The sequence below is a fragment of the Apodemus sylvaticus genome, chromosome 14 (genome assembly GCF_947179515.1).
Source record: "Apodemus sylvaticus chromosome 14, mApoSyl1.1, whole genome shotgun sequence".
NCBI classification, from domain to species: domain Eukaryota; kingdom Metazoa; phylum Chordata; class Mammalia; order Rodentia; family Muridae; genus Apodemus; species Apodemus sylvaticus.
The window spans coordinates 27470130-27483877 of record NC_067485.1 but is presented as its reverse complement, the minus strand read 5'-3'; the positions used below and the strand labels follow the sequence as shown (position 1 = coordinate 27483877).

The 13748-nt window shown below is 38.3% G+C and overlaps 1 pseudogene; it reads left to right on the top strand.

Moving 5' to 3' along the window:
- LOC127664525 (N-terminal Xaa-Pro-Lys N-methyltransferase 1-like) overlaps positions 1-13748 on the top strand; it is a 74548-nt pseudogene that overhangs the window by 26128 nt on the left and 34672 nt on the right.

Genomic DNA, 13748 nt, shown 5'->3' with positions numbered 1-13748 from the left:
TTATCTACAAAAGACAAGATAAATGATATAATCAAAACAATCTTAGCATTCTGTTAGTCTTTGCCATCAGGATTTGGCACTGTATATATTTGAATGCAAAAGTTAGCATCCTCTTGACTGGTTTTATTTTACATTGTCATAGGAACATGGATGGAATGGGTCATATACTTATGCTAACGATATAGGTCATAATGAAAAGTAGCATGTGGATAGCTCGCTAGCTTACATTGTGCCTAAGAGCTGAAATAGTACATGACATCAATACTTTAGCTTCTTAGCCTGCTCAGCTCCAAGTGGCCTCCCATCAAATAAGCCACCATTATTCCACAGGAGAGAGAGATGCCAAAATCGGAGCGATTTGATGTAGACAGCGTGAAGGGCATCAATCATATAATCATATTGAAGGGTTTTAGAAATCGATATGACTGCCATGCTCCTGTTCCTCAGTTCTTATCAGTTGCTGCCCAATGCCTCATGGATTTTTTTTTTTTTTTTTGGTTTTTATTGTGAGGCTTGATTTGCTGATAATGGGCTCTGCAATGCACTCTTTATTCATGGAAGAATTTTAAATTAATTCTATTTTCTATTCATATAATTCCATGCTTTTCATGTGGTATAGAACATTAAGAGTGATGACTGACACTAGCCATTATGTGAAGGATCTAAGGATACAATGTCACAGGTCCACTGAGATGGCAATGACTGAATGTGAATGCCTGAGCCGATATATATGTGTGTGTGTGTGTGTGTGTTTGTGTGTGTGTGGGTGTGTGTGTGTGTGAAGGATCCAAGGATATAATGTCACAGATCTACTGAGATGGCAATGACTGAGTGTGAAAGCCTGAGCCGATATATATGTGTGTGTGTGTGTGTGTGTGTGTTTGTGTGTGTGTGTGTGTGTGTGTGTGTGTGTGAAGGATCTAAGGATACAATGTCACAGATCTACTGAGATGGCAATGACTGAGTATGAAAGCCTGAGCGGAGATATATACATATGTGTGTGTGTGTGTGTGTGTGTGTGTGTGTGTGTGTGTGTGTGTAAAGGATCCAAGGATATAATGTCACAGATACACTGAGATGGCAATGACTGAGTGTGAACGCCTGAGCGGAGATATATATATGTGTGTGTGTGTGTGTGTATGTTTGTGTGTGTGTGTGCGTGTGTGCATGTGCGTGTGCGTGTGCGTGTGCGTGTGTGTGTGTGTGTGTGTGTGTGTGTGTGTGTGTGTGTGAAGGATCCAAGGATATAATGTCACAGATCCACTGAGATGGCAATGACTGAGTGTGAAAGCCTGAGCGGAGATATGTGTGTGTGTGTGTGTGTGTGTGTGTGTGTGTGTGTGTGTGTGTGAAGGATCCAAGGATATAATGTCACAGATCCACTGAGATGGCAATGACTGAGTGTGAAAGCCTGAGCGGAGATATGTGTGTGTGTGTGTGTGTGTGAAGGATCCAAGGATATAATGTCACAGATCTACTGAGATGGCAATGACTGAGTGTGAAAGCCTGAGCGGAGATATGTGTGTGTGTGTGTGTGTGTGTGAAGGATCCAAGGATATAATGTCACAGATCCACTGAGATGGCAATGACTGAGTGTGAAAGCCTGAGCCGATATATATGTGTGTGTGTGTTTGTGTATGTGTGTGTGTGTGTGTGTGTGTGTGTGTGTGTGAAGGATCCAAGGATATAATGTCACAGATCCACTGAGATGGCAATGACTGAATGTGAAAGCCTGAGCCGATATGTGTGTGTGTGTGTGTGTGTGTGTGTGTGTGTGAAGGATCCAAGGATATAATGTCACAGATCCACTGAGATGGCAATGACTGAATGTGAAAGCCTGAGCCGATATATGTGTGTGTGTGTGTGTGTGTGTGTGTGTGTGTGTGTGTGTGAAGGATCCAAGGATATAATGTCACAGATCCACTGAGATGGCAGTGGCTGAGTGTGAACGCCTGAGCCTATATATTGAAGAAGGAAAACAAAATGAAGGAATTGGCAGTGCAGTTGTCACGTTGGCGGCAGATAAATGCTCACAATGTGCTAAGCACAAATGAGTCTGTGAAACAAGGAGACAAGTGTCACACACCTAGACAAGTCACACTCTAGGGCAATTTGTTGGGTACCTGGAGATTCCCAACTCTCCAGAACGTTAGGGAGAACCTTGAAAGTCTGTTTCCCTATAGCAATTTGAACCATCTTCGAGGTTCAAGGAACATAAGACAGTCTGTAGCCCCTGGGTTAAGTAGATAAGGAGGAAGACAAGACTAGCCCTCGGAACCCATTAAGTTCCCTCTGTGAAGATTCAGTCCTCAGAAGCACAGAAAGATTCACCTCAGAATCTGTGTTTGCTTAATCTCCCATGGCACAGCATCTCCAGAGTAGCAAATCCAGGACTGTAAACCAAGAAATCTGGCTCTGGTTTGTGAGCCTCAAAGTTACATAACACATTATATTTGTGTTATTACATGAAGCACAAATGAAATTTTCTTCATGAGCAAGACAATGTTTCAGTAGTAAAAAACAGATACAGTACTAGTAAATGAATTGAATATTTCTACAAGGGACTATATATCCTTCAAAAATGCGTGGTAAAGGTTGGAGAGAAGTCTCCATTGCTGGTTCCCAGGATCTATGATGGACAGCCCACAACTGCTGGCAATGGTGGCTTCAGGGAATCTGACCTCTTCTGGCCTCCACAGGTACCTGCATATTTGTTCACAAACATACACACAGACACACTTAGAGATAAAGATGTTTTATATGTGTGGCAATGGAGAAGCCTATGTAAATCAGAAAACAGTTTGTGGTATTTGGTTGAAGCAGGAACTAAATATCATGTTGATGGAAAGTTAGGTTTGTAATTTTTTAATTGGAATAGTCTATACAGGACAGTGATGGGTCTTAAACTCAGAAGACATTCTCAATGGCTCAAACCATCGTCTTGGAAGCACCCTGATACCCGCAGGCAAAAGCTGGTGGAACCACAGATGACTTTTGGTAGCCAGAGGCTTCCTTCATGGTGCCAATTAGAACATTTGTAAGAAGGAGTATACCAAACACTGCAATATCAGTATTTGAAGGCATTCAAGGCGATGATTGGTAGAATTTCCCAGAACTGAAGAACCATTTGAATACTCAGATGAAGCAGCATTTTTTGTATTAAAAGGTTTGAACAAAACATAGCTTTCTTTTAGAGATCTGATTCGTAATATTAAAACACAGAGGAAAACAGTGAAAGCTGTTATTACACAGTAAAAAGAAAAATTAATCACTTTTTAAAAATGAATTTATTTTAGCATATACTTCACCAGAAAAAGAAAATAGGTGGCATATGACAAAGAAAGAGTTGTAAAACAAGGAATAATTCTAAGTCAAGGACAAGATGCTCAGGCAGTTTTGCAAGGCTGCCTGTAAAATGAAGACATTTTCAAATGTAGTAAGGCTGAAGAATTTGCATAATATTTCCCTTAATGTGAATAAACTAATAGGCATGAGCTTCCAGCAAGAAAGGCAAGTGAGCCCATCAGACAATAACATCTCAACAAATCAAAGTCACATACATGCAATTAAATACAGTAAAATTCTGATTGATGCAATTAACTGAGATGTGCTGAATAGAATTCAGGCAGGTTAGCACTTATCACACAGTAAGAGAATGGATGAGATGACTTTAGAATGTTTTAATTTATAACTTTTCACCCATAATTGTCAAACATTTAAGACTAGCTGTTAGGTTTTAAAACTCCTCTAGCTTCAACTTCTTAAAAGAAAAAAGAAATAAAAAATCATTTATCCAATGGAACAAAAAGCACATGTAACCAAATGAAAGTAAATAAAAACTGGTAAGCTGACCAGTCCCAAACTATAAAAATGTAGTTTGGACTTTAAAAATAGTCTAAATAATACAGCTCCCTGAAATTTTTAAAAAGAGACTTGCCCACTGTAGAACTACTCAAAATAAGTGAAATAAAATAAATTAAAGAGTTACAATAGAGAAATGCTAATACACATAAGCTATGATCACTATTATTAACAGCAGATTGAAGAATTTAAATGTGAAATAAAGTAGTGAAGTCAAAGGAAAAATACTAAGTAGAAACGTGAACTCATGTTTATCTAATAACCACAGCAAGATCTTCCAGAATTGGGAAGTGTAAGACACAATATCCTGAGTCAGGCTAAAAGTGTTAGCAATATTTACATTTCAAATAAGAGTTAAGCACCATGGCCACCATTCTGCCCTTGAAGAGTCTCCTACAGCCTTTATCTAGTGCTTATCCTGAGTCTCTCAGTGGAAGGTACTTTAAGTAGTAGGCCTGATTTTCCTTCGGACCTTGTCACGGTCGTTTACACCATCCAGTTTGGTTATAAGATGCTCCATCAACCTCACACTCTCCCTACACTGTGAAGTGACCACTACTGCATCAAGAGCTATGTGTGTGTTTCTCCTCCCACTGATGAAGATAAAAGAGGGACTGTACCTTAAGGATACTTTTTAATGCCAGGTGATGGAACATCATCCGAAAATAACACATCCTCTTCCTGGCTCTCTTGAGATGCTTGCTGACGCTGTCCCAACACCCCACACAATTCTTCCATAGATTCTTCTAACGTTGTTAACATTATTTTTTTTTCTACTTGTGTGTGTGTGTGTGTGTGTGTGTGTGTGCACACGCACAAGTGTGTGCTGTGTGTATGTGGGTGTCCGTGAAGGCCATAGATCTTGGAGCTGCAGTTACAAGAGGTAGTGAATCACCCCTCATAGCTGCTGAGAACTGAGCTTAGGTTCTCTGGGAGAGAAGCAAATGTCCTTACCTACTAAGCCATCTTTGCCACTCCAAAGTGCTAAAGTTTCATTTTTAGTAAGATTGCCTTTTAACTTACCATGTTATTTTTTTCCCTCCTGTTTTCAGTAATATCTTCTGTAATGGGTAGTAAAATGAATCCACTAACTTTATCTACGTGATAAATTCAGCATGCAATCAAATAGTTCCCTCTGTATTGATTACCTGTGACCATACCAGAGTAAGTATTTCTAAGTGACCTTAGTATAATTTACTTATAAAAATTTATTCATCATATTGATATATGTGAACTTATATTACTGAAGATTAGCATCATGAGACGAGTCAAAGTACAGATTCATTATTATTGACCTCCAACTGGAATAAAGGTAACAAAGTCTCCAAGGCAAGTTCCCAGCATCCTCTCTGTTCCAGGTCAGTATAAAATAATACAGGGATAAAATAGAACATAACTGGAAGAAAATAAGATGCTCTGCAGGCTACAGCAAGTCATAGGGATAGAAATTGAGACCTGGCTTCCTTTCCTGTTTTATAGACACTGCATCTGTGCCTGTTACGTAACCACACCAGAGTACGACAGCTGACCTTCAAACACAGATGTGATTAAAGCTGAGCAAATCGGGTAATTATGACAAAAACACAACATGGCTTGACAAGCAAACTTTAGACAGAATTATACTTCTGCATACACACTACACACTCAGTTAAAGAGGTTAGCATAATGCCTTTACCTGAGATGTTTAAGATGCCAACCGTCATCTTCCTTGCCTTGGGTCAGGAGGAAAAGAAAATCTTCAGCAGATTTGTGAAGATTTTTTGTGCTCTTTAAACATGGAAAGGATACTCATTAGAGCTTGGGTTTTACAATTTTGAAGTATTTTTTATTATATGCATCCTGGCATGTTTATTCGGATTTCAGTATGATGTGTTAATATCTATAATTACTTATTACAATTTTCTATTATGCATTTAAGACTTTGTCTTATTAGGTGAACATGATACTATGTTTAATACATTTAATCTCTTGGCCTACTCTGTTAACCAATGGTAAGCATATTGTTGATGAAATAAGAATCACACTTGCATACTTACTATAAAAGTCTGTGCCACTCTCATTTTTAAGGCATTTTTATAATAATAACACCATAACAAATGAGACAATTGAAACTGGCCTGAATTTTATTTCACTGTAAAGTAATATTTTACTTTATTTTTTCTTCTCCTCCAGGAAAATGCATAAGAGGCAAGATATTTAATTAAGGTTTTGCTTTGTCATTTTGAGGTCATATTAACACAGAAAAATAAAGTCAAGTAAACCCTTTTTTCTTATTGCATTTGAAGAAGAGAAATTTATTTGGGGGGGATTTGTTCTTATCTGTAATTATATTACATGCACATATATATAGTTGTGTGTGTGTGTGTGTGTGTGTGTGTGTGTGTGTGTATGTGTGAAGATGTCCCTGGTGACCAGAAGAGGGTGTCAGATCCCCTGCAGACTAAGTTGTAGGTATTTGTATGTTGCCTGATAGTGAAGGTAGAAATCAAACTTGGGCCTCTGTTGTGGCTAGCCCTGGGCTGGTATATTGATGCTAATTCCATTCCTCAGAGGCTGCAGAGGAGGAGTTGCCTTGTGAACCTTCTCTCCACTTTAAATTTTCAAATAAAGACTTGAGCCAAATTTGGACAGGAGGATGGGGGAGGAGCTAAGAGTTTAGGGGAGGAGCCATGGGGGATCAACAAGACAGAGCATTGCTACAAAGGATTGACAAAAAGGCTGCAGAAAGAGAAGCTGGTGGTCTGGAGAAACTGCAAGTTATATGGGATAATATAAATGGAAATAGAGTTGTGTAGTGGGAGATCTGCTCAATCTAGGCTTATAGCTTGTGTTGTTACTGAGTTGAGATTTCTTTTACCGGGAATTGGGAATTGGGTTGGAAGCAAAGTAGCAATAGACTTCCTGAAAGAGAAGGAAGTACAGTCAGCTCATGAGCTACCTTCCCAGATCTAGAGATGGAATTCTGAAAAGCACACATTTTTTGAAAGTCATCATGAACTCCTACAGATAATTGCAGAGACAAGCACGAGAATGTTTTCCCCAAGCATAGATAATCCAGTTTGAGAGCATGATGATAGACAATATGAACTTACATTGTATGGTCCTAATAAGTAATTAATTTAATGTGAAGAAACTCCAGTTTTTAGAAAGACTAAAACATTACTACGCTGCCAAGTTTTCGCGATAGTATAATTAAGAGTGATCTTGCCATTTGAATTTCCTTGATATGTTGTTATTTGTGTTTTTACATAACCAAGGTGGTATCTTTCGGCAACTTTTAAGTTGTTAGTTACTTCACAGAACTTTTCTTACAAATTCGATTACTAGCTACTTTTAAGTCAAATCCATTTCTAATTGTTTTCTAAATAATTCCAATTGACACACATTTACTGCCCATACTTACAGCATACAGGATGTTAACCCCATTCACGCATACAACATGTAGTGACCCAAATTGGCTATTTAGCATTACAGTCTCAACCATTTACTATTTCTGAGACATGGGAGCGTCAAAGTCATCATTTTCTGATTCTTTATAAGACATGCAATTACTTGTTGTAATTGCATAGCCCTTTATGTGGTTGTCTTCTTTTTGAACTTCTGTCTTCCTTCTCTTCAGAGTCTTCTCATGGTCAGCAGGACGTGAACACTATGTATGGTTCTTGGTCCAGAACTGTTTCTCATGAATTCTGTTATTCTGAACAAATCATGACCCATTGCATGCTCTGCAAGCTTCATTGCTAACATATAGGTGGTGTTGCTTCCCCAATCCATTACATTTGTTGCTGTTGGGGGAAAGCCATGATTGACAGCTGTGCCCATCCAATAACACATGAATGATTCTGTACACAGAAGATTTTAATTCCTTAAATCAAAAAATTTCCCTTTAGCAAGTTACTAATCTTAGCTATCAGTCCTTTCTTCTTCTTAGGTGCAGCTATAAAATGGAGTTGAAGAAATTCAATTATATCTCTGGTATCATTGTCAATCCTGGTTAGTGTGAATATATGCATCTGCTGTTTATATCTGGGCATAGAACTGTGAAATGCTATTAATCCAAATTAAATTACCCAATAATTTTTACTAACAAATTTTAATCATACAATGAACCCCCAAAGACACCTCTTTAAGACTGTCTTACTCTCCCATGATGTCTCATCAGTGTGGCTACCTGAACAAGGACCACACCAATGGACAAGCCAACATGGAAAGAGAAAATCTCATGAGTTCTCAAACCTAGACAAACAATGAGAAGAAACTAGGGAGTGATGAAAGTGAAAGATGTCTCCCCCCCAGGGAAGAACCCCAAGTTGGTTGGTTATTCAATACCAAATAGTCAGTCTTGAAAAAATACACATGTATGTAACTTTACTTGGACTGAGTAGGTTTCAGCCAAATATCTAGAAATAGTTCTATTTCTAGATTTATTTCTATCTGTCTCTCTGTCTATCTATCATCTATAGTCAAGAAAATAGACAATGGAGGCCATGACTTTGAAAGAGACACTAAGAGGGAGCATGGAAATGACTGGAGGGAGAGACAGAAAGGAAGAAAACAATGTAAATATTTCTGGATTTCAGAAGACTGAAACAATATTTTTAAAAGATTATATTACTCTATATATCAAAAATTGTCATCTTATCAATTCCTCAAGGTATCTTTTTAATAAAGACATGGAATTAAGAAACTGGAATGAAGAGGATACTTCTAAAACTGTGGAAGACTTTCAACACTATCTGATCTTTTAATAGGTGATGAAACTGAAGGCTCTTGGGTTGCAGATACTCATAAGCTTCTTACAGATTTTTGTTAATAATTATTTTTGCTGTTCCTAGCAAGCTCTTAATGTCAGGGTAACTGACAGAAAATTATTTTAAGTGGAAGTAAGAAAGGAATTCTTCTGTATCTGCACTACACATCAGACTTTTAATGCAGAGAACTGCAGGAGAAGGTTCAGGAGTCATTGCTTCATCTCAGCAGGGCAATTCTAGAAGTGCTTCTACTCTACCCTGCCTTGACATCTCACTGTAATTCGTCCCCATCACTCCGCTAAGGGTTAGTGTGTGAAAAATCACCAGTGTCAGAAATGTAAAAATAATTATGCCCACCTTGGTCTTTTCTAGTTAATAATTTGGGCCATGGATTAGTAACCTTTGTTTTGCCTACTGTGCAATCATAAATTACTTTTATAGATCAAGGAAACTTGAACTTTCAAAAGTGCTGTTTTAGCTTAAAAATGCTATAATTTAGATATTCTATTTATGTAAGAAGAAACTAGTGTCAGATACAGTAAGCACTTTTTAAAATATCCTTATTCAAATTATTGCCCCAGCATGGGGTTCCTGCTCTCAGAAGAGCAGGAAATGTTTTAAAGGCTGCTTGAATTCATACTGTGAATTAAATAATCATGAAAGGCATCTGGACTGTCAAGGTAACACAGGTGGCTCACAGGTTCATCTCTTCCTTTGGCCATCAAATGTACTTGCACTGTGGGATATTTTTTTAGACCCCTTTAAATCAAACTCAACATGTTGTTATGATGTTTGGCAAGTTAAATAATCATACTGTTTTACATTCCATAGGAAAAGGTTAGCATGCTTTCAAATATCATTTTAAGGCTGACCTAAGATAAGCATTCTTGGTAATAATTTGTCTAGCTTGTCAGCCTCTAAAAAACAAACGTGAAAGCCTATGACAAGAATGTCTGCTACTTAAACCATGACTCATACCTCAGTGTTGATTGCTATTTAATAATGTAATATTAACTTAGCCTGATTTAAGTGTGGCCAACTTTAATCTTTGATAATGCTTCACTATCACAAAAAAAAAACATTTCTGTGTTTAAAAGCAACTTCATGTTCTAGATATTTAAACCATTTCAGACTATTCCAATTAAAATCACTAAAATGTAAGGGGTTAGCTTGAAAATTTTTTGTTTTGCTTTTTATCAAGTTATAAACGTGATATCATTTTTCAGAACATTTAACAATGTTCCTCAAAATATCTAAAGTCTCTGTCCATTTAGCGGAGTAATAGTATTGTTAGTAGGTCCTAAGTCGTACCTCACCACAGGCTTTGTTAACAGTGCCAGGTATGGGTGGAATATACTCTACTGCAAATCAGAAAGTGATCGATAGTCACATGACATTCATGCCACTGTTGTGCACATGGGGATATGTGGTTAAGGTAATTGTTGTTGTGGCTTGTAGGGTTCACAGCTGAATAGAATTGATGATGGCTTTCCCATAGCTCAGTGCATCTCTCAGTCCATTTCAGGGAAGCTTCTACTTGCAGTAGATGGCTTTTAACACAAATTTTCTCAACTGGTTAACATAGGGAGAATAAGAATTCTCAACCCCAAACGGAGACTGCATAATCACACTCTTCCACCACGAGGCTACAGGATCCTCATGGAAAGGTTGTGAGAGCCAGACCTTGTGTGTGACTTCAAGGGAAGAGTGTTCTGGACACAACAGGGCAGTTGTGTATGGAAGCTCTCAGTGATTATGAAAGCATGGACAAAGCCTGCGCAAACTTGAAGATAAAATCCTAACATTAAGATGGAGGATGGGCAAACACAAACACAAACAAACAAACAAAAACAACCTAACAACAAACTACTAACTGAGAAGTTTGGTCATTTGCTAGCTACTGGTTGAAGAAAAGTCAGATTTCCTTAATGATGGGACCCTTACTAGGTCACTCATGGTTGAAGTGGTCTCCCAGAGTCATTGACAATAAGGACTAGACTCAATGGGACACAAGCAAGCAAATAAACAATGTAAGTTGGGGGTGCAGAGGGATAAGATTAAAGAGATAGATCTTAGAGGTGATCTGAGTATTGGAAGTACTCAGTATTGGTAGTACTGGAAGAGGTGATTATGATCAAAATGCATTACAGAAAATTCTCAAAGAATAATAAATACATTTTTAAAAATAACTAAAGCCATTTTCTGCAGAATCTTCCAATTATTCCTGCAAAGCCAGTAAATTCTGTGTTTTGCTGATTTCATTTTGCTAGGAGGAAAAAGGCATTGACAAAGGTCAAGAGAGTTTTGTCAATAATTAATCATGAAGTGTGTAAAAATAATTTAAGAAAGCCAGTCTTCTGAGAGGACTACTGCTTCATTGTGTACTTTTTCTCTGTGTCTGTCTGTCTCTCTGTCATCTCTGTCTCTGTTTCTCTCACATATATACACACCAAATAGCTGACCAATCCTGTGTCTTCCGGAAGACACAATCATGAAGGCTGTGTGATCTTGTTAACTGCAACCCTCCTTTGTGTAGCCTGGAGCTTGCTGTGTGTCTCTGCTCTTTGAGGGAGGCTTGGAACTTACAATGCTCCTGTTTCCACCTCCCTAGTGCTGGGATTGCAGCTCTATAGTTCCCCATTCGGCTTGGTAGTTATTACTAATTTTTTTTGTAAATGATAAATAATTGTGGAATCACCAAAAATGAGAAAATAAAAGAAAGATAAGAAGCAAGGAAGAGAAAAGGGGAGGGAAGGAGAGAGAAAGTTAGGAAGGAAAATGAGTGATGAGATGGTCTGAATGTATCATTCTTCTGCGGACTCAGGAAGAGTCTCAAATGATACATTTTTTTTAAAAATTGTGATGGCTAATTTTATTTCCAAGTACATTAAAGGATGCCCAGAGGTCAGATAAAGCAAGGGGTTTGCCCTTGATGCTATCATATAGATTGACAAAGTAAAAAAGATTATATTCCCCAGTATAACTAGACTTCCCTACTCTGCTTATGAGCTTAGACAGAATGAAGAGGCAGAGAAGCGTGACTTCCCCCAACTCTTACTTTCAGAACTTCTGGTTAGGCTGCTATTTATCTTGGGTGGCACTGGTTCTCAAGCCTTTGGATTTGGACACACTTTGGGTGTGAATCACACCAGTGCTTTCCGAAGTCTTAATTTCCAGACTGTATATTGTCAGACCTCTCAACCCTCATGATATGTGAGCCATTGGCTTATGTGTGTAATATAACATTTTCTTTCATTCTTTCTGCTTCCAGGAAGAACCCTGATCAATTGCAGGCAGCATCTGCAAGATTGTATCCTTGGCTATCCCTGTTCTTTCTAACACAAGGCCTACAAGGAAGACCCTGAAGGTCTTAAACTGTCCGGAATACATGGCATGCCACAAATGCCACAAGCTAAAGAAACACAGTGTCATTATTGTCACCAAGGATCCCACTGCTTTCTTCAGATGGTTCCTTAGAAGACATGGAATTGGACTTTATTATGATGTGTGTGTGTGTGTGTGTGTGTGTGTGTGTGTGCATGTATATGTGTGTAAAAGAGAGAGTTAAAACACAATGGAGTCTTCTTGTCAGAAAACTGGCTTTCTTAAATTATATGTTGCACACTTGATGATTAATTATTGACAAAAATCACTTGACCTGTGTCAAAGCCTTTTCCCTCTTAGCAAAATAAAATTCATTCTAATTACATGACAAAGAACCATGCTTGAAAGAGGAATGGCAATGCTATTTTTTAAGTCACCTCCTCTAGTCCTGCCTGTGGGACTGTGGGAAATACATCACTCAGCAAATGAGTGATATAGCTCAGCTGCTAATGAGTTTGTTGCTCAGGCCTACGACCCTGAGTCTGACCATGGACCTCAAAATAAAAGGGAAGAGTCAACTCCTAAAATATGTCCTCTGATCTCCAGATGAGCACCAGGCATATGTAAACATACACACATGCATACATACACACACACACACACACACACACACACAGAGTTATATTCTTTCACACACAAGCACTCACACACCCAAATACTCCACATACACACACAAACACTCACACATAACACACATTCACACCTAAACACTCCAGACACACATGCACACACTCACACACACAAACACACATAAACACATATACACACACAAACACCACACACACATACAAACACTACATACGCACCTACACTCACCTCTCTTAATAACATCAACAGCAGCAGCAGCAGCAGCAGCAACAACAATAACAACTCCTCCTCCTCCTACTACTACTACTGCTGCTGTACTACTACTACTACTACTACTACTACTACTACTACTACTATAATCTAAAGAAAATCTTCCACTGGGCCCGCTTTGCATTTTGAGAAGGCATAAAATGCCAGAAAACCTTCACACAAAGTTTCACCATAAAAAGTGCTTGGGAAATGGCAATCAGAGAAACAAGATTTCCAAAACAGTCTCTCTAATAACCACGGCCTTCACCACTACAGAATAGCACAGGTGTTAAGACTACAACAGCATCCAGGAAACCAAAGTTTTCTAACTTTTCTTACACTCTGATGTCTTGATAGTTGATTTTCTCTCTCTCTTTGATTTTGTGGGGAAAGAGGTCTGGACATTGGCCAATAGCAGCATCCCTAACTGAGATCTTGCAACATAGTTTCCTTGGGAAATAGTACTTGTTGATGTAGAAGTTGCTTGCTCTGTTTGGTTCAGTGCAGTGGAAACAAAAACATTATTGTTCGCTAATATGTTTGCAATTCTATTTTGGTCCACAGTTCCAAGAAACATATCTGAGCTGTCTTTGAATATAGTAGCTATTATGCTAAGAGTGTGTGCTTCTTCTAATTCAAAGCACTCCCTTCACAACATATTTTATGCCTGCCACGTATGACACTTGTGGTCAATTTAACTTTCCAATTGTCATCTGAGTTTGTTTATAATGTATCACCTTAGAAGTCTTACCAAGTGCCATTTTTTTGTTTCATGCTTTGTTGTTTTGCAGGCTGGGTGGTTGGCAAGAAGTCATGAGCAGAGGGAATGCTGGGATATCATATCAGATGGGAAAAGCGAGACCTAAGCTTGGTCTAGAAGAATCTGAAAGCCAGATATGTGAGTTAACCTTTCTT